Source organism: Cavia porcellus, unplaced genomic scaffold (assembly GCF_034190915.1).
Source record: "Cavia porcellus strain 051 isolate PalLab524CR breed Dunkin Hartley unplaced genomic scaffold, mCavPor4.1 scaffold_2, whole genome shotgun sequence".
In the NCBI taxonomy this organism is placed as follows: domain Eukaryota; kingdom Metazoa; phylum Chordata; class Mammalia; order Rodentia; family Caviidae; genus Cavia; species Cavia porcellus.
The window spans coordinates 90,166,814-90,188,574 of record NW_026947485.1 but is presented as its reverse complement, the minus strand read 5'-3'; the positions used below and the strand labels follow the sequence as shown (position 1 = coordinate 90,188,574).

Genomic DNA, 21,761 nt, shown 5'->3' with positions numbered 1-21,761 from the left:
TTTATTAGTATCTATCTGACCCCTTTTTAAGGTTAATAGCAATGCAAGAGCTAAAGAGTGTTTGGAGATAATTTAAATCTGAAGCAAACCCAAGAAATACCATTATGCTTTGCCTAGAGTTCTATTCAGAGAGAGAAATATCATGCATACATTAGTAAATGAGTGCTATTTTGAAATGTAGGATGGAATGTATTTTGTAGAAACGGGCCAATTGGTTGGTGCTGACTGTTAGGTTTCTCAGGAGCTTAAGTGGACTAACTTGCCCTTTCTGTAGGAAACCTATTGAAAAGTAATAGTTATCTAGACATACATGGAAGTCACAGGCGATTTAATTATGGTGGATTTGTCTTGGATATGCATAATAATGGTGTTTTAACACAATACGAACAATGCCAGCAGGCCTTGACCATTTTACTTAAAAATTTTCGACGTTTCTTCAAAATTAGTCATAGTTTTTAAAATTAGAAGCCAAGGTCTTGAACAGAATGATTAGAGATACTCTGTTTTAGGTACTGTACTTCATTAGGTTTTGGTCAGGGTTGCTACCACTCTGAAGGTTCCTCTCTCCTCCCTTCTCCCGAGCCATTTAAAACACCACAGGCTTTCTGGGGCATTAGTAATACTGGAAAGACCTATTAGTCTAAGAAATGCCCTTACAAGCAGTATAGTTATCATGGAACCAATGTCACCTACTTCAGATTTGATGATTTTTGCATTCCATTTTACCTGTGCGTGGCAAACTTCTTGGGTATTATACACACTTCTTTGGCTTAGGCAGCTGCTATGCAAATGAACAAGAACGGAACAAAATTGTGTTTTAGTTGCTCTCTGTTTATGAATTCTTAGAAGTCACCTGGGGTCGAACTTAAATGCAATCTACTCTTGCCACAAATGCAAAAATAACCCTAAATTTATTGGCTTGTGGCAGAGTAATAATTCCAAACTGTTAGATGTCAGAACAAGGTTCTTAAAAATTATTGCAGCTTCCAAAAGAGCTTTCCTTTAAGTGGAAATATCCATAAACCATTTACTTTACTAGAAATTAAAACAGCACATTAATAAGTCCCATTTTAGATGAAAAATAACTATATTTAATTAAAACTGTCTAGAGAAAATTCTAAATTGTACCCAGTTGCAAACAGTACAGATCAGTTTTCTCACATTCCCTCAATGGTACAAGCTTCCAAATGATAAAACAATTTCACACCAGAACACTGATGTTGATAAAAAATATAGAACAGTCCAGTCACCACAAAGATTCCTTCTGCTGAGCTTTAATAGCCAAATCTCTTCTCCCTCACCTACCAGTCTAGCACTGCTGATCTGATCTCCATGGATGTGATTTAGTCATCTTCGGAATGTGTTACAAATGGAATCATTTAGTATGTACGAGATTGACTTTCTTTGGTCTTGAGGTCTATCCAAGTTGGTGTGTGTATCAAGAGTGTTCCTTTTCATTGCTGAGCTGTATTCCATAGGACACAAGGTATCTGGGTTGTTTCCAGGGCTCTTATAAATATGATTGCTATGAACTTAACAAGTTTTACTGTGCAAAAAAGTTTTTATTTCTCTGGATAAGTGCTCAAGTATAATTTCTGAGTTCTATGATAGTTGAATATTAATTTTGTAAAAAAAAAAACAAACCCTATCTTGTTGTGGTTTTGCATGCCTATAATCCCAGCACTCTGGGAGGTTGAGGCAGAAGGATTGCAAGTTCCAGCTCCGCATGGAAAGCTTAGTGAGTTAGTGAGATCCTGCTTCAAAACTTAAAAGCTAAGAAAAGGGATATAGTTCTTTTCCAAGGCGCTGGGTTCAATCTCTAATACTGGAGGGGAAAAAACCCTCCCAATTGTCTTCTGGAATGGCTATACTAGTTTACATTTTCTATCAGCAATGTATGAGTGATCCAGTTCTTCACATCCTCATCAGGAGGAATTTTGGGGAAAGGAATTTTTTCCATCCTTAAATTATGGTAAAATACCCCTAACACAGTATTTATCATTATAACCATTTGTAAGTGTGCAGTATAGTGATATTAAGTACTTTCATATCATTATGCAACCATCATCGCCATCTATTTCCAGAATTCTTTTCACCTCATAAAACTGAAACCATTAAGCAGCAGCTCCTCATTCTCTCACTCCTCTAGCCCCTAGCAACCACATCCTACTTTGCTTCTATGAATGAGACTATGTAGGTGCTTTGCGTAAGTGGAATCAACGGTATTTTTCGTTGGGTGACTTTACTTATTGAAGCAAGGAGATAAGAAGAAATTTGGGTAGAATGAATCACAAGCCCTCTGCATTTGTGGTTGGGCTGTGTGTGTTAGGATGAGCAGGGACCCTGCAGAAATGTGAGAAATTTTCTGAGTGATACTGGCCTGGAAAAGGAGGGGAATGTGGCAAAGGTTCTGGCAAAGAGAGTTCCATAGACAGGACCAGCAGCCAGAGAAGGTCCAGAAAGGGACAGTGGCCACAACCAGAGCCTTGTAGGCTCCAAAAACAAAGGCCTCATTGGACTGGCAGGATTTTCTTGTCCAGAAAATCACATTTCTCTAAAGAATGTCTTTGTTCTGCTATAAGTTACAATTAACGGTGATAAAAGTATGCGTGCTCCACACCCTGACTTCCTATAGGGAAGTCAAACTTAACTGCTTGTACTGCTTGTAACCCATAGGTTCATTTCAATTTGGCTGAGATGTAATCATTTTTGTGTATAAAAACCCCCTAGACAGAGTTCCTTTGGCCACCCACTTGGGTCCTCTCTTGGTACTGGGTGGGAGGTGTTTTTGTTTGTTTGTTTGTTTGTTTTGCTTTTGCTTTGCAATAAATGCTTTCTGCTTTTGTTCTACAGTAAATGCTTTCTCTCATTCCTCTTTTGATCCTCGATCTTGTAATTCTTCTGGGTCAAGAGAAGAACCCATCAGCTGTATGTTAACACTTGTAGTTGATTACATTGTGCTGACTTGGGAAGTTTAGAAGTTTAAATAAGAGACTCAGCAGTGAGCCGGGAACCTTACTTTGTGAACATCCTGAGCTTGGGAAAGCGGAGGGCATTGAGGTAGGGAGCACTACACCTACCATGGGGGCAGGGTAGCCTGCTTACAGTATAAGAGAGCAGAAGAGGTCTGTTCTCTCCCCTTTTTGTTCTTGCTGCCTTGAAGTGTTGCCCCTGGGCCACACCACCCTGCCTTGGAACCAACTGATTATGGACTGAAACCTTCACAAACTGTGAGCTAAATAAACCTTTCCTTCCTTAATTTTGGGTGTTGGGTACCAGAGAAAAGTAACTAAGACACTTCTCAAGTTTCCTCTATGTTATAATATATATCAAAAATTTCTAAAGATTAATAATATTTGGTTGTATTATGTACCACGTTTTGTTTATTCATCTGCGAATGAATACCTCACTTGTTTCAGCCTTTGGTGAATAACACTGCTGTGAACATGAGTGTACAAATGTCTCCTCTAGAGTCTATTTTCAATTCTCAGGCTGAATATTTGCAGAAGTGGAATTGCTGGATCATTTGTAGTTTTCAAAGGCTATAAATTTAAAGGTGATTTTCTCTATTTCTCTCTTTTTTTTTTTTTTTTTTTTATCAGTACCGGGAATCGAACTCACGACTGCCTGCTTGCAAGGCAGGCGCTTATGCCACTGAGCTAAATCCCCAGCCCCAGATTTTCTCTATTTCTCAACAAAAAGGCCATTGGGAGTATGACAGTGTTTGCCTTCACAATGTAGACAGCTTTGGGGAACTTTGCTATCTTAACAATATTAAGTCTTCCAATACTTGAACATGGGCTATCTTCTCATTTATTTAGATATTAACAATTTATATCACCATGTTATATCACTATGTTAAATTTATTCCTAAGTAATTTATTTTATTTAATACTATTATTAAAAGGATCATTACATTTATGTTTGTTTGTTCATTGCACATTCATAATGATATAACAGATTTTGTATGTGTTAATTTTGTTTTGTACATTTTGATCGATTTGTTTATTAGCTCTGGTAGTTTTCCTTTTTTATTTTAAAAAGAAAGAAGTCAGAAAAGAAAGACCAAAAGCAGAAGAGATAAACAAGAACAACAAACCCAAGGCAATAACAATATAGATTTTCAAAATACAATGAAAGAAATTTAATAATGATTGTTACATTGCATATTGTTCTATTTTTTAAAGAAAAAAAAGAAAATTTAAAAAAATAGAAAAACAGAAAAGAACAATATTGAATTAAAAAAATTAACATGATAAAATTACTAGTTGATAATTACCCATTGTCATCTTAAAAATAGTTGCCAAAATCACAAAAAAAGCATAAAAAGTGGCTAGACACTCAAACATTGACAGTGCAAATCCTTCTGTTCAATGATCCAACAGAAATTTAGTAATGTGGTCTTACATACTGTATATATCGTTACACCATTTAGAGCACTTTCCTTCCCTTTCACTTTCACAATATTTATTATATTTTTTGGACCCCACTATTCTGTCAGTTCTTATTATTTTTTACACTAGAGAGACAGTGTAATATTTGCTAAAGTGAACCTTGTTTATTTCACTAATGTGAATATTCTCAGGTTACCTCCATTTACCTGTAAAGGCCTAAAGATCATCATTTTTTATAGCTGAGCAGTATTCCATTGTATAGAAATACCACATTTTTTCATTCACTCTGCAGTTGATAGGCATTTTGGTTGTTTCCAAGATTTAGCTATCACAATTTGTGCTGCTATGAACATGGATGGACATATATCTCTGTGACATGATGTTTTCAATTTTTCTGGAAAAATACCCAGGAGGGGAATAGCTGAATTGAATGGAACCTCCAATTCTAGTTTTTTGAGGAATCTCCAAACTGATTTCCACAGTGGTTGCATCAGTCTGCACACCCACCAACAATGGAGAAGTTTTCCTTTTTCCCTGCATCCTCGCCAATATTTGTTATCAGTTGTTTTCTTGATGACAGCCATTCTTTCTGGGGTGAGATGAAATCTCAATGCTTTTTTAATTTGCATTTCTTGAATGGCCAGTGATGGTGAACGTTTCTTCATGTACTTATTTGCCATTTGTACATCATCATCTGAGAACTGCGTGTTCATCTCAGATGCCCAATTTTGGAGAGGGTCTTTGAATTTGCCGGACTTGATGTTTTTCAATTCTTTATATGTTATGGATATAAGTCTTTTGTCTGAGGCACTGTTGGCTAAAATTCATTCCCATTCTGTGTTCCCATTCTTTTCACTTTGTTGGTGATTTCTTTTGATGTGTAGAAACTTGTTAGCAATATGAGACCCCAGTTGTTGATTCTTTAAAGTATTTCCCATGCATATTGCATTTTATTCATGAATTCTCTGCCTACCCCTATGTCTCCAAGATTTCTAACTACCTTGTCCTCCAGTAGATCTAGTGTTTCTGTTTTAATGTTTAGATCCTTGATCCATATTGACTTTAGTTTAGTGTATGGTGATAGGCATAGTCTATTTTCAGTCTTCAGCATGTGGAAATCCAACTTTTCTAACACCATTTATTAAACAGGCTTTTTTTTAGTGGACATGTTTGGCCCCTCTGTCAAATATAAGGTGGCTGAGTGTCTTTGTATAGCGTCTACATCTTCTAATCTGTTCCATTGACCCTCAGGTCTATTTCTTTGCCAGTACCATGCTGATTTAATTACTGTGGCTTTGTAGTATAGTTACAAGTCAGGAATTGAGATGCCTCTTGTCTTGCCTTTGTTGTCTAGAATTGTCTTTGCTATTCTAGATTTCTTCTGTTTCCAAATGAATTTTAGGAATATTTTCTCTAGATCTGCAAGGTATATTAATGGTATTTTGATGGGGATTGCATTGAATCTGTATAACAGTCTTGAAAATATGGTCATTTTCACAATGCTGGTTCTTCCTAACCAAGAGCAAGGAATATCCTTTCATTTTCTAATAACCTCTTCAATCTGCTTTATTTTAGAGTAGTATAATTTTCAGCATATAATCTTTTACATTCTTGGTTAGATTGGTTCCTAAGTATTTGATTTTTTTTAGATGTTATTGTGAAAGGTGATATTGTATACAGCTATGGTGCTGAATTTGTTTATTACCTATAGTAGTCTTTTAATGGAGTTTTTGGTGTCTTCTATCATATTGTCTGCAAATAATGAGAATTTAACTTATTTTCCTATTTTTATTCCTTTTATTTCTCCCTCTTGTCTGATTGCTAATATATCTAGAACTATATTGAATAGGAGTGGTGATAGTGGACATCCTTGACTTGTTCCTGATTTTAGAGTAAAAGCTTTCAGTTTTTGTCCATTTAGATAATGTTGGATGTTAGCTTGTCCTTTATGAGATTGAGGTACATACGTTTATTCCAAGTTTCTGCAGGGATTTTTTTTAATGAATAGGTGTTGGTCTTTATCAAAAGCTTTTTCTGCATCTATTGAGATGATCATGTGATTTATTTTTGGCTCTGTTGAAGTGATGTATTACATTTATTGATTTGTATATGTTGAACTATCCCTGCATTCCTGGAATAAATCTCACTTGATTGTGATGTATAATCTTCTTGATGATTTGCTGAATTCTATTTGCCAGTATTTTATTGAGAATCTTTGCATCAATGTTCATTACTGAGACTGGAATGTAGTTCTCCTTTTTGGTTGAGTCTTTCTCCGGTTTTGGTATCAGAGTGATACTTGACTCCAAGAATGACTTAGAGAGGACTGCTTCTCTTTCAATTTCATTGAAGAGTTTAAGAAGTATTGGCATTTAATCTTCTCTAAATTTCTTATAGAATTCAGCTGTGAATCCATCAGGACCTGGGCTTTTTTTTTGTTGTTGGTAAGTTTTTAATTACATTTTCAATTTCAGTAGCTGATATTGGGTTATTCAAAATTGTTATATCTTCTTGGTTGAGCTTTGGTAGTTCATATGTTTCTAGAAATCTATTTCCTCTGTATTTTCCACTCGATGTGAGTAAAGATTTTCAAAGTAGGTGTTCATGATTTTTTGAATTTTCATGGATCTGTAGTAATTTCCCTCTTTTCAGTCCTTATTGCATGGATTTAAGTTTTTTTCTTTCTTTTTCTTGATAAGGTTGGCTTAGAGATTTATCAATTTTATTCATTCTCTCAAAAAACCACCTCTTTGATTCATTAATTCTTTGTATTTTTGTTTCAATTGCATTAATTTCTCTTCTAATCTTTACAATTTCCTCTCTTCTATGAGCTTTGGGTTTGACTTGCTCTTTCTTTTCTAGAAGCTTGAGATGTAGCATTAGGTTATTTATTTGTACTTGTTCCATTTTCTTGATGTGACTATTTTTTGCTATATATTTCCCTCTTAGGACTGCTTTCATTGCATCCTACAGGTTACAATATGCTGTGTCCGCATTTTCATTGTATTGTAGGTATGCTTTTATTTCTTCTTTGATTTCATCTGCAATCTATTGGTTGTTCAGAAGGTTGTTATTTAATTTCCATGTATTTATGCAGTTTTGCAGGGTTTTTTTGTCACTGATTTCCAATTTTAGTGCACTATGGTCAGATTTTATGAATGGGATAATTTCATTCCCTTTGCATTTACTTAATGATGTTTTGTGAGTTAATATATGGTCTATTTTGGAGAATGTCCCATGTGCAGCTGAGAAGAATGTATATTGTGATGTGGTTGGGTAGAACACTCTGTAAACATCCACTAAGTCCATTCATTCACAGGTATGATTCAGTTCTGTTATTTCTTTACTGACTTTTTGTGTACTTGATCTATCTCTGTGACAGTGGTGTGTTAAGGTTTCCTATTACAATTGTGTTCTTGTGTATTTGGTTTTTCATGTCCATTAGTATTTGTCTTATATAGTTGGGTGCTCTTGTATTTGGTGCATATGTATTTGTGTTTTTTACTTACAAGTATGTTTTTTACTTACAAGTGTGTTTTCCACTTACAAGTATGTAGTGGCCTTTTTTATCTCTTTTAATCATTTTAGGTTTGAAGTTCACTTTGTCTGCAAACAGAATAGCTATTCCTGCTTTTTTCTGGGTTCCTGTTGTATAGAATACTGTTTTTCATCCTTTGACTTTTAGTCTATGAGTCTTTTTTAGTCAGATGTGTTTTTTGTATACAGCATATTGTGGGGTCCTGTTTCTTGATCCATTCTGTCAACCTGTTTCTTTGGACAGGTGAATTGAGCACATTTACATTTATAGATATCACTGATATCTACTGGCTTGACTTTGCCATATTGTGTTCCTGTTGTTGTTTCCCCACTTTCCTTCCTTGTTTAATTTCTTGTCCAGCCTGGTGGTTTCTTTCTGTTGTTGTTCTGGAGATTGTGATCATTTTTATCTCTTTCTAGCATGTCTTTCAATATTCTTTCTAGGGTTGGTTTGGTAGATAAGAATTTCTTCAATTTTTCTTTGTCATGGAAGTATCTTGTTTCTCCATTAAATTTGAAAGACAGTCTGGGTTGAAAGTTGTTTTCTTTCAGGGCTTGTTTTCTTTCAGGACTTCACTCCAAGCTCCTCTCAACCTGAAGGCTTGTGCTGAGAAGTCTGCCATGATTCTAATAGGCTTCCCTTGATAGGTGAGTTGTGTCTTTTCTCTAACTGCTTTTAGTATTGTTTTTATGCTGTATGTCTGGGATCTTAATTATTATATGTCTGGGTGTAGATTTATATTGGTTGTGACTGTTTAGCATTCTATATGCCTTACTTATTTGTATATCAGATTTCCCCCATGTTTGGCAATTTTTGCTATTACGTCTGTGAATACCTTAGTTATGTCCTTTGTATTGTCTCCTGCATCTTCACTGATGCATAGTAGTCTTACATTGTTTCTCTTGGCATCATCTTGAAGCTGCTGGATTGTCATTTTGTGCTGCTTTGTTATTTTTATAAGTTCTATCCATTCATGGTCACTGTCTGTGATCCTGTCCTCAAGGTCCAAAATTCTATCCTCAGCTTCATTTAAACAGTTTTGCCAGTTTTCAGTAGAATTTTTTGTTTCTTGTATATCTCTTTGAAATTTTTTTCATGGTTTCTGCTTGTTTTCTACATTGTTCATTCAAATTTTCAATCAATTTCCCATGCTCCTGTATTTTTTATCTATTTCTTCCCTAGCTATATTGAGCAAATCCTTTACTAAGGTTGTTATTTCTGTCTTTACTTAAGACATTACTTCTCATTTGATTTCCTCTATAGCCTCATGGATTTCTTTACTTCATTTGCTATCTTTTCAGAGATTTCTGGTGTATGACTTTTGAAGTCCCTACTTCGTTGTCGCTTGTTCTTGAACCTGATGGACTAGATGTTTGAGACTGCATTTTGTTTTTTTGTTTTGTCATTTTCACCTTCTGGGCCAGTATGTGGTTATTTAATCCCAGTAATCACAAGTGTTGGCAGTGTATCTCCTAGGGTCCTCCTGTGTGGTTGATGTCAACCTGATTGTTGGGTACATGGTTACTGGGACCTTCTCAGGTCCTCCATATGGGCACAAGGCTACCAAGTCTCCTGTCAAGCCAGCACTGCCAATCCACCGCAGTTAAAGGTTCTGGAAGGGAGAGTAGGAGTCAAACATTCACAGCAGTGGTTGGTCTAAAAGATGGAGAGGGTAGCTGAGGGCAGTGGGCTGAGCCAGGGCGGTGTGGTGGTCCTCTGGTTCAGCACATGGGAGGACCATGCTGGGTGGCAGGCACAGCTCAGCAGCCCAAGCTGAGGTGGAGCATGGTGGCTGCCCTCTGGCTGGTGGCAGTGGGAGAGCACCAAGAGGTGTAGGAGCTGCTCAGTGGCCTGAGCCAGGGTGGAGCTCAGTGGTCATCCTCTGGGTCGACGGCAGTGGGAAGGCACCGAGGCATGCAGGCTTGGCTCAGTGGCCTGAGCTGGAGTGGAGCACAGTGGGCAGTGGTGGGAAGGTGCTGACCTTCCTTGTGTATTCCTTGAGGTTTTCTATATATAAAATCATGCTTCTGAGAATATAGATAGATTTATTTCTTCCTTTCAAATGTAGATAATTTTATTTCTTTTTCTTGTCTAATTACTCTGTCTAGGACTTCTAGTGCAATGCTGAATAGAAATCCTGAAAGTTGTCAACCTTATCTTGCCCTATACTAAATGTAGCAGAGAAGCTCAATATTTCATCAGTGAATATGACAATAGTTTTAGGATCTTATAAATGTCCCTTAACCTTCTAAAAAAGTTCTCTTCTGTCTCCAGAGTACTGATTTTTTATTTTTATCATGGAACTGTGTTGATTTTGTTAAAGGTGGCTTTCTACTCTTTATTCTACTAATATGAGATATTACACTGATTGCTTTTAATATATTGACCACCATTCTCTCTCATAGTGATGTATAAACCTTTTAATATTTTACTGGATATGGCTTGCTGTTATTTCATGGAAAATTACATTTCTAAATTCATGAGGGAAATTCGCCTATGGTTTCTTTTATTGTGTTGTCAGTATCTGGCTTGGTATCAAGGTAATGCTGGCCTCATGGAAAAAGTCAAGTTGTGTTCCTCCTCTCCTTCTTTTTTGAAGTTCAAAAAAATTAATGTTAATTTTCTTTAATGATTGGTAAAATTTACCAGTGAAGTAATCTAATCCTTGACTTTCATTTGCTCAGCAATTTTTGGTTACTGGTTTTCATCTCTTATTTTAGATTTATTTAGATTTTCTATTTCTTTTTGAGATACTTTTAGTAGTTCGTGTTTACTAAGAATTTAGCCATTTTGTCCAGGCATTTAATTTTTAGCATGAAATGCTGCTCATGATGCTTTTTTATATTTTTTCCACAAATTTATTTTTTATTTTAACAATTAAATCTTCTCTTTATTTCTTGCTCATTGTAATTAATGTTGATTTTTTTGCTCAAAGAATTAATTTTTGTTTTACTAATTCTCTTTTTTATGGTAGTTGGTTTATCTTTAATCTTTAGCATTTTTTTCTATGTACTAGTACTTGGCTTAGTTTGATCTTTTTCTTTCATTAAAGTGGACAGTTAAAGTACAGACTTGAGATCTCTTTTTTTAATGTCAGCACTGTCAGCTATACATTTTACTCTGAGCATAAATTTCACCGTATCTCAGTGTTTTTAGCTGGGGTACTTCTGTTTTCACTCATCTCAAGATATTTCCAATTATCCTTATTTTAGGATTTTTATTTGCTCTATTTGTTGCTTAATCTCTGTCTTAGTTACTTTTTACTCATTGCTGAGACAAAATACCTGATGCCCAAGTTAGGAAAGGAAAGATTTATTTCTTACAGTTTTTGGAGGTTTCAGTCCACGCTCAGTTGGCTCCCAGGCAGGCAGGCATGGCTGGCCTGCCTTTCATGGCAACTGCAAACAGCAAGCTCGAAACAGCAAAGAGCAAGACACACCTTCTTCCTGCCATTACATCACATCCTGGTTCCACCCCTAGGTGGGTATAGCACTAACACCATCAATCCAAGCACTATGCAATGAACGAATAACAAATGCATAATTCAAACTCATGAGGCCTGGAGGACACACACATAAACCATGATAATCTCTATTATACTTTTAATGGCTATAGTTTTACTCTTGGTATCATTCCTAATACTGACGATTTTTATTTTCTCTCTCAGCCTTGCTAGAGATTTACGAATTTCATTGGTCATTTTTCATTTTGCTGCTTTTGATTTTACTTATTGCTTTTTGATTTTGATTTTATTTATTTCTACACCTATTTTGATTATTTCTGCTTGTTTTAGATTTAATTTGCTCTAATATTTTTTAATTTCTTAAAGTAATCATTTATATTACTGGTATGAGACCTTTTCTATTATCTAAAGTAAGCATTTAGCAGTATAGACTTCTCTGTCAGTCATAGTTCAGCTATGTTCCATATAATTTGATGTGAACTTTCATACAGAAAAATATTTAAGATATATACTATATCATGAAAACCTCTACCTAAGCTAATTGTTCTTTTTTTCCTTGACTGTGGCCTCTTTCCTCAACTTAAGCCTCTCTTAAGTTATGTCTCTAAGAATTCTGGCCACAGAATAATAAGAGTTGAATTATACTCATTCCCTTGGCCATTCATTCATTCAACAATTATTGAGTTCCCACCCCAGTCATTGTGCTGGTGAAGAATATAGGGATGATTAAGACACACTTATGTCTTCCTCTTATGAGTTTTTTGGCAGAGATGACAAATATTAGATAGTTTCAAGTGTGACTAATATCTCCATAAAGATATTAGTCACAAAGTTATAAAGTTATTTTAAAGAGAAAAAAACCCAAAATTTCAAAACAAGATAATTGGAATGTAGCAATGGTTAATACATTGCATATTGTTATTTTTAAATTAGTTACTCACAGTGCAAGATATCTGCATTTAACCTTTGTTTTCAATGAACTCAGAGAAATCAGTAGTATAATTGTCTTAACTTTTTATATACATATATGTATATACACATATATATGTTGTTTTTACAACTTCTCACACTAATGAGGCAATACAATATTTATGCATATATATCTTATTTATTTCACTAATGAGTGTGATCTCAAGTTGCATCCACTTAGCTATAAAACTCTCCAGTCTGTCCTTCTTTATGGCTGAGCAGCACTCCATTATATGAAAGCATCACATCTCTTTTATCCATTCTTTGGTTGATGAGCACGTAGGTTGTTTCCAAGATCTAACTACTATAAATTGTAAATTATAATTGCTATAAACTTAGGTGCAGATATACACTGTCCTACGATGTTTTTAATTCTTCTGGGAAGATACCCAAAAAGAGAATAGCTGGGTCAAATGGGACCTCCAACACTAGTTTTTTTTAGGAATCTCCACACTGATTTTGAGTGGTTGCAGCAGTCTACACTCCCCCCAACAGTGGAAAAGGGTTCTTTTATCCCCACATCCCCTCCAGTATTATTGGTTGATTTCTTGATTATAGCCATTCTTTCTGGTGTGAGGTGAAATCTCAGTGTTATTTTAATTTGCATCTCTTGAATGACCAATGATATTGAACATTTTTTCATACATTTATTTGCTATTTGTATTTCTTATTCTGAGAAGTGTGTATTTATCCCAGATGCTCATTTTTGGATTGGGTCTTTGAATTTGAGAGATCTGATTTTTTTATGTGTTCTTTATACGTTCTTGATAGTAGTTGTTTGTCTGAGGAATAGCTGACAACATTTTTTTCCCAGATTATGGGTCTCTTCACTCTGTTGGTGACTTCTCTTGCTGTGGCAAAACTTTTTAATAAGATGAGATCCCTGTTGTTGATTCATTGTGATGGTTCCTGTGCAATCAGGATTTTATTCATAAAGTCTTTGCCTACATTAATGTCTTCAAGACTTTTACCTAATCTATCTTCCAGCAAGTTTAACATTTTTGTTCTATTATTTACATCATTGATCCATTCCAAATTTAGTTTAGTGCATGGTGAAAGATATGCATCCAGTTTTAATCTTGGGCATATGCAGAGCCACTTTATCCAGTACCATTTACTAAAAAGGCTGTTTTTCTTCCAGTGACTATGTTTGGCACCTTTGCCAAAGATAAGGCATCTTAGTATCTCTGGAGTTGTTTCTGCATTTTCTAATTTGTTCCATTGAGCTTTAAGTCTGTTTTTTCTTGTTTTATTCCCAGTACCGTGCTGTTTTTATCACAATAACTTCATAGTATAATTTGAAGTCAGGGATTATGATGTCCACTGTCTTGCCTTTGTCTCCCACAATTGCCTTTGCTATTCTAGGTCTCTTCTGTTTCCAGATGAATTTTAGGATTGTTTTCTCTAATTTTGTGAGATATGTTATTGGGATTTTTTTTATCAGAATTGCATTAAACCCTGTACAATGTTTTTGGAAGTATGACCATTATCACTTTATTAATTCTTTGTACCCAAAAGCAAAGGATATCTTTCCACTTTCCAATATCCTCTTCAATCTCCTTTTCCAGAATACTGCAGTTTTCAATGTGGAGATCTATTGTATCTTTAATTAGATTGATTCCTAAGCATTTCATTTTTTTTGGATGCAATAGTGAAAAGTGTTGTTTCCTTGATTTCTTTCTCAGTGAGTTTGTTTCTCATATACTGGAAGGCTATTGAGTTTTGAGTGTTGACTTAGTATCCAGCTACACTACTGAACTTGCTTATTAAATCTACCAGCTTTTCAGTGGAGATTTTAGAGTCTTCTATTTAGAGCATCATGTCATCTTCCAATGATGATAATTTATAAACAGAAAGTTAGTTGAAATACCATCAGTTTGAGGGTATTTTTCTCAAGAAGGTCTGTCATTTTCTTCCCTATTTTCAAAACTCTCTGCTGCTGTGACCTCGTGGTGTTCTAAAATTCTCTGCACTTGACAGGCTATACTAAGTGCTTAAAATGTATTCTTTCTGATTAATTAGAACTGTGGTCAGATATTTTGAATATTATCCTTGGCTTGAACCATGATTATAAACATCTCTGTCTATCCCTTTTCAATGATCCCTCTTTTAGGATACAATGTACCCTTCACAGATTAACATCTTAGATTTGGGTAAATGATTGGTTTTTGTAGAGTTTTTCCATTTGGTAAGCTTTTATATAGTTCTCCTGTTTCAATCTTCATTAAAATCCTGGATAGCTGTAAGCCCCAACTGACCAATGAGGAAACTGATGGGTGTGGAGATTTAACTCAGTGGCATAAGCACCTGCCTAGCAAGCACGAGTTTGTGAGTTTGATCCCTGCTTACCAAAAAAAGAAAAGAGAAATTCAAAGAGGCCAAAAAACTTTCCCAACTGGGAAAAGCAAGAGCAGATAGAAGTTTCTAGATTTCTAGTGAGGTTGTACTCCTGCTTCAATCTCAGTGCTGCTTCATAGCTGACCATTAAATATATTTTAAACAGGGCGAAGTCCAATTGTGTAATAGATCTGCCTGTCTGAAATATGATGATTATTGCTAATGGTCAGGTATTACCTGGCATGCATGTGTTAGGTTTACAGTAAAGAATGTCTACTTTTTATTAACAGTCCTTTTAGATATATTAGTAACTGTCATACCTGAATTATAACAAAGAAGCACTAGAGAAATTCAATGTGGGCGGCAAAAATCTTTGAAGAATAACTACTTATAATTGGGGAGTCTGAACACATTTCAGAGTTCCACGTTTAATATGCAGTATGGTTAATTGCACTGTAATTACAGTATTTTAGAATGCCATGCTAAGTGTTTAATCCTTTTCAGGTTTGCCCTCCAATCAGTGGTCTGGCTTCATTTTCTAGATTGATGAAGTCTGCCTCAGAAAGAAGGTAGGTAACAAGATTGTGCCTACGTGTCTAATCAGCTGGGAAAGTTGTAAAATGATTCTTTCCTATCTAGAATTTATATTTAATCATAATTATGTTCTCCTTATGAATGAGGGTTGATTAGTTAGTTGTCAGAACAGGAAAACAATAAGTGCTTTTATTTACTCAGATAAGTTATGTTGGAGTTATTATTTGGTCTGATTAGTTGATGGGGATATTTACATTACCTCAGCACACAGACCCACTTAATCTTATTTGTAATGCTAATTATATATTCCACAAGTTACTGCTGTGCTCTTATTTATAGTGTTTACTATTGGGGTTTGTTTACTCTTAGTGATTTTATGGTTCCCTTCTCTTTCTCTAGACTTTACAGCTACAGATGCATCTCCACTCACAGAAGCCTGATCTGTGGTTTGTTCACAGCGATTTTTGACTTGTAATTCAGCAAAGGAAACTCAGTTTGGTTTCAAAGAGTTGGTTAAGACTACATCACTAAGCTGTCCTTTAACGATGTCTTATTTTTTGACTTGGTATATTTACATATTGATTTTTTTGGTATCTAGAATTTTCTTTCTCTGTACATACCCTGAAAAAATTCCTCTTTTTTCCAGACCAACCTTGAAACTCCATTCTTAAGGAGGCATATCCTAATTGTAGCACAGATGGGATGTCACCTTCTTTGTCTCACTTCTGTGTGTGAACATTAATACCACCATGGCCCAGCACACTGCGTTGCAATTATCTTTTGATATGTTTGCACTCATTACATGAGGACCAGAATGAGGACCATTTGTCATCATCTCTCTTGTCAGTCAGGCTACCAGTGCCTCCTTGTAATTTCTCAGTATTGAATGAAATAGATTATCCTTCTTGAAAATAATCTTTTAAGATCTAATTTACATCCTCATAAATCCACTCTTTTACAGTGTACAATTAGGGGGTTTCTAATACGTGTATGACCCTGTGCAACTTTTACCACTGTCAAACTCCAGGATATTTCATCACCCCCAAAAAGAAAACCCACACCCCTCCTCATTTCCTCTTTCCCCCAGCTCTTGGAAACTAGTTACCTCATTTCTGCCTCTATAGATTTTCCTATTTGGATATTTCATGCATATCGAATCACATAATATGTGATTTCTTTCTTTTCTGGTTTTTTTTTTTTTTTGTACTAAGGATTGAACTCATAATCTTGTGCTTTCCTGGAAGGTACTTATGCTGCTGAGCTAAATCCTGGACCCTCCAATTTCTTTTAGCATATTTTCAGTTTCCATGTTGTAGTATGTATGAGTACTTCACTCCTGGTCAAATAGTATTCCACTGTATAAATACTTTGTTTACCCAATTCCAACGGCTGGACATAAGGTTATTTTTATTTTTTTATTATTATGAATAATACTATCATGAAAATTCACACATAAGTTTTTGTATGAACATATGTTTTCTATTATCTTGGAGAATATTATATCATATCATACATAGAGTCTGCTTGAAAATGTATACATCCTTACACTCTTCAGGAAAAGAAAAACAGTATGATGTTTTGTCAACAGATGGTGTTAACCTCATATGGGGGACTCCAGAAGATGGTGTATATACTGGAAAACCTACTACACTGCTGGTCTTTAGAGAAGAAATTGGGAAATGCATGTGTGCCAATCTCAATGACTAAGGTTACCCAAGCCAGAGTTTGCTGTATTAATAAATGTCTGGAAGGCAGTGGCCATCACTTTGAGTACCTCTCGTAATTGTAGAGGCCACAGGTGACATGCATTCATTTCATGATGTGTAAAGACATGTATTGTTAAAATAGTTTTACAAGTTTTTCATTTCCTGAAGTGCATAAAATTTTTTGGTGGACTCTGTACAGATGGGTATGGAATTTCTGGGTCTTATGAGACTTCTAACTTATTGCCACCAAACTGTTTTCCAAAGTGGATGCTTTGCCAGGTATGGTGTCATACATTTGTGGTTTCATTACTCAAAAACCTGACATGGGGTTGAAGGGTCCAGTGACATTTAAAGATGGCTGTGCCCAGCAGTACCAGCAGCTACTGTTGACCTCTTTTTCCTCCTTGCCATGTGATGCACGGGTTAGCAGGCTGAACCTGAAACCATGCTGGGCTGACCCTCCAAGAAGTTTCTGTGGCACTGAAACAAGGCCAAATTTCGCCAATAGAACTCTGTTGCAAATGTCTGTCCCTTAGCCAGAAAGCCGAGTTTCTGAATGCTTACATTATTGTGTCAGAAGAGGTGGCCTTAAAGCAAGCTGAAGAATCAGAAAAAAAGGTATAAGAAAGGTCAATCACTTGGGGATTTAGATGGAATTCCTATTGCAGTAAAAGACAATTTTAGCACAGCTAGTATGGAGACAACACGTGCATCGAATATGCTAAAAGGTTATAGATCACCTTTGAATGCTACAGTGCTTAGAAATTGTCGGATCAGGGAGCTGTACTAGTGGGAAAAACAAATTTAGATGAGTTTGCTATGGGCTTTGCAAGCACAAATGGTGTATCCGGGCCAGTGAAGAACCGCTGGAGTTACTGGAAACAACACAGAGAACAGAGGTGGCAGAATTCCCATGGTGAATGTCAGGGTGCCGACTGGCTGACCTTTGGAGGAAGCTCTGGCCAAAGCTGGGGCAGGAGCTCGACTGCTGTCTCAGCATTCACACGCTTTATGGCTTTAGCATAAGACACTGGAGGATCAAGGTGAAATCCTGCTGCCCACTGTAGGCTTGTAGGTTTTAAATCCAGCGGTGGCTTAGTTTCTCATCATGATCTCATTCCCTGGTGAATTCGATGGATGTACCAAGAATCGTAACCAGATGTGTGGAGGATACAGTGATTGTATTGGGTGTACTGGCTGGACATGACCCCAAAGATTCTACCACGGGGCAAGATCCAGGTAAACCATTTATGTTTCCTAGTTTGACAGATATGCACAAACTATGTGTAGGAACTCCAAAGGAGAATCTCGTACCTGAATTATCCAGGGAAGTATGACCTCTCTGGGGCAAAGCTGCTGGCCACTTTAAGTCTGCAGGAACCAAAGTGATTAAAGTATCCCTGCCTTACAACTCTTATTCAATTGTCTGCTACTGTGTATTGTGCACATCAGAAGTGATATCAAATATAGCAAGACTTGATGGCCTAGAATATAGTCATAGATGTGCCATTAAAGGGTCTACTGAAGCCATGTAAGCTGCCACCAGGCGGTCAGGGTTCAGTGACGTCGTCAGAGGAAAAATTCTTTCAGGAAACTTTTTCTTACTAGAAGCAAACTATGAAAAGCATTTCATCAAAGTCCAGAAAGTGAGGCTCCTCATTGCAAATGATTTGGAGAACATTTTTAACTCTGGAGTGGATGTCTTCCTGATCCCACCATCTTGAGTGAGGCAGTACCGCTCTTGGAGTTTATCAAAGAAGACAACTGAACAGAGAGTTTCCAAGATGGTATTTTTACACAGGCAGTCAGTATGGTGGTGTTGCCTGCTGTGAGCGGCCAACAGCCCTCTCACCCAGGGGCTGCCAATAGGCAGCCTGCTGTTCACCCAAGGTGCATTTTGTGACCAAAAGCTTCTCACAGTTGCCGAATGGTTTGAAAAATAAGTACAGTTTCCTATTATACAACTTCAAGAACTCATAGAGGATTGTTTGTTAGTCTTTGAAAATAAAAGGTTAACTTCTGTTTCTCTAAAACAGTCGTGAAAAATGTGTCATACAAATTAAAATGGCATATAAAGATTAAAAGAAAAAACTGAGATGAAATCATCACTTGAGCCCAGGCATGTGAAGCCAACCCAAGCAACATAACAAGGATCTGCCTGAAAACAAACATCCCAAATATCTCTGTTTCAGCTGGTCCATATGCTCCCCAGACCTGTATTTGTCTTACTGGTTTTAGCTATCTTGATGGGCATAAAATGGTATTTCTTGTAGTTTTTATCTGAATTTACTTAATAACTCATCACATTGAATATTTTTGCTTATTGGCCACATTTTTGCTTATTTCTTTGATTTCCTGCAGCTTGAACACAATATGCCTAAATGTAGATGTTTAGGTATTTATCAGCTTGGATTTCTCTGAGATGCCTTGATCTATAGTTCAGTGTCTGCTATTAATTTTGGAAGTTATAGTCATTATTTCAAATTTCAAATATTTATTTTATTCCTGTCTCTCTTCTCTTTCTCATATTCCTGTTAAATGTTTCTGTTAGACCATTTATAATTGTCCCACTCTTTGTCATCTATAATATCTTCTCTCTCTCTCTCTCTTTTTCTCTCTCTCTCTCTTTCAGTTTAGGAATTGTCTAATAAAATACTTTTCAGCCCATGGATTCTTTCCTCAATCATGTTTTGCTGATTAATAAGAACTTCAAAGGCACTTTCCATTTCTGATACAGTATTTTTTTTAAAATAGATTTTTGAGTTTTGAGTTTATCGAAATCTTACATGAGCAAGAAATTGGAAATACAATCACATCAAAGAACAAATTATCATGGCTTTGACATTTAAGCCAAACAAATTCATAGCACAGATTTCAAAAAAGTTGTGAAGCTATAACTATTTAAAAACAAAGGGCCAAAAGTTTAACTCAGTGGTGTAAGCGCATGCCTGGCAAGTGCAAGGTAGTGAGTTCGATCCCCAGTACCAAAAATAAATAAATAAATAAATAAATACACAGTTAATCTACTTCTAGGAATGCAAAACATACTATCATAGGTTATTTTCAATACAAGAAACTTAAGTTTCTTTGCTTTAATTTCTTTAAACTACAAAGACAAAGTGCTAGCTTGTATTTTTATTTATAGCAAACTTTCATACTCCTGGGTAATTTATCCTAAATCCAAAAAATTGAAACTATCCAAACCAAAGGTTCTACAAAATCATGATTTAAAAACTAGTGCTGAAGCTAAAAAACTAAGGTTATAATAATGACAACCAGGAATTTTAACAGGATACTTAGGGGCAACAGTGGAAATAGACAAGTGAGGGCTTGAAAAATGATACTGTCAAGAGATAATTGACTCTCAATCTACATTCTTCAAAAAACATTGGCTTACCATTTCATTTTTAGTAATTTTCCACCATTTGTATTGGGCTGAAGAAATCACTATGTATATACACAAATCTTTTTATTTTTCCTCTTTTCTTAGTTGCTCTTGGACATTATTGGGCTTGCAGACTTTATTTTGGGGGTAACAATGCTTTTATCCAATGCAGTATTTTAAAATTTTCTAGCTTTTTTTTTTTTTTTTGTAGAACTGGCGATCAAACTCATGACCTTGAGCTTGCTGGGCAGGCCCTGTGCTGCTGAGCTAAATCCCCGGCCCTTTCATTTCTCTTTGACTTGTTGTTAGAGCTTCTTTTTCCTTGTAGTACTGGGGATGGAACCTAGGACCTTGCACATTCTAGGCAAGTGCTCTATTACTGAGCTGCATGACCAGCACTAGAATTTCTATGCCTGCCTACCATAACCATCTGTTTTCACATGTGGTCTGCATTTTTCTGAGTCCTTTAGCATATTAATTCCAGCTATTTTATATGCTCATCTGATAATCCCCAAATCTGAATCTGATTGTGCTTATTCTGCCTCTTTAAACTACGTAGTTTTTGTTTTTTAGTATACCTTTTAATATTTTTGTTCAAAGTTGGGCATGATGTACTGGATACCGGTAACAGGTAAATAGACCATTAGTGTGAGGTTTAATGGATTAGGATCAGACTGTGTTTACTGTTTGCTATTGCTATATGGGACGGAAGCTAAGATTTTCTCTAGTGTTCCCTGTTTCTGTCTCCTCTGTTGTCTGCAGGCTTTTCTAAAGACTTCTTAAATAAGGTCTCAGAAATGCAGTTTTTTTCTTGTAATCTCCTGCTAGTCTATTGAAAGCTTGAATACTGTAGAAGTGTTGGTAAGGTGTGAAAAGAGGGAAAATATTTTATAGTGTTATGGTTAGGTCTTAGTCTTTTAGGGAGCCTGTGCACCTGACCTGTAACCTTTTAAATTGTCTTAGTCACTTTTATTGTGTCTGGGACCAAATACCTGACACTCACAACTTAAAGGAAGAAAGATTTATTTTCAGTCCATGGTTGGCCAGCTCCAAAGAGAAAACAGCATGTCAGAAGGTCATGGCCAAAGAAAACTCATCAAGTAATGGCGTCAGGGAGCAGAGAGAGAACGGAAGAGCTGGGAAGGAAGGGAGACATTCCCTACGGGTCACCAAAGGACCTGCTTCTTCTAACCAGACCCTATCTTGAAAAGAAGTCAGCAAATGATGCCCTCTTAATCCAACTGCCTTCGTGTGATCATGGGAGGATTTGGGGGGGCATGCAGGTATAAACTACAAAGTAAGTGTTTTTTAGTTTATTCCTTTGGGTGAGGCAGGAATGCTAGAGTGCACTAGAATTGGGTTGAACCTCTCTTATGAATTTCAAATTTCTTTATTGTACTTTCCACTCTGGAATTTTATCTGATTTTTTTTGGTG

The 21,761-nt window shown here is 36.1% G+C and overlaps 1 pseudogene; it reads left to right on the top strand.

Moving 5' to 3' along the window:
- Positions 1–17,403: 17,403 nt before the first annotated feature.
- On the top strand, positions 17,404–18,983 carry LOC100720580 (glutamyl-tRNA(Gln) amidotransferase subunit A, mitochondrial-like; annotated as a pseudogene).
- Positions 18,984–21,761: the final 2,778 nt, after the last annotated feature.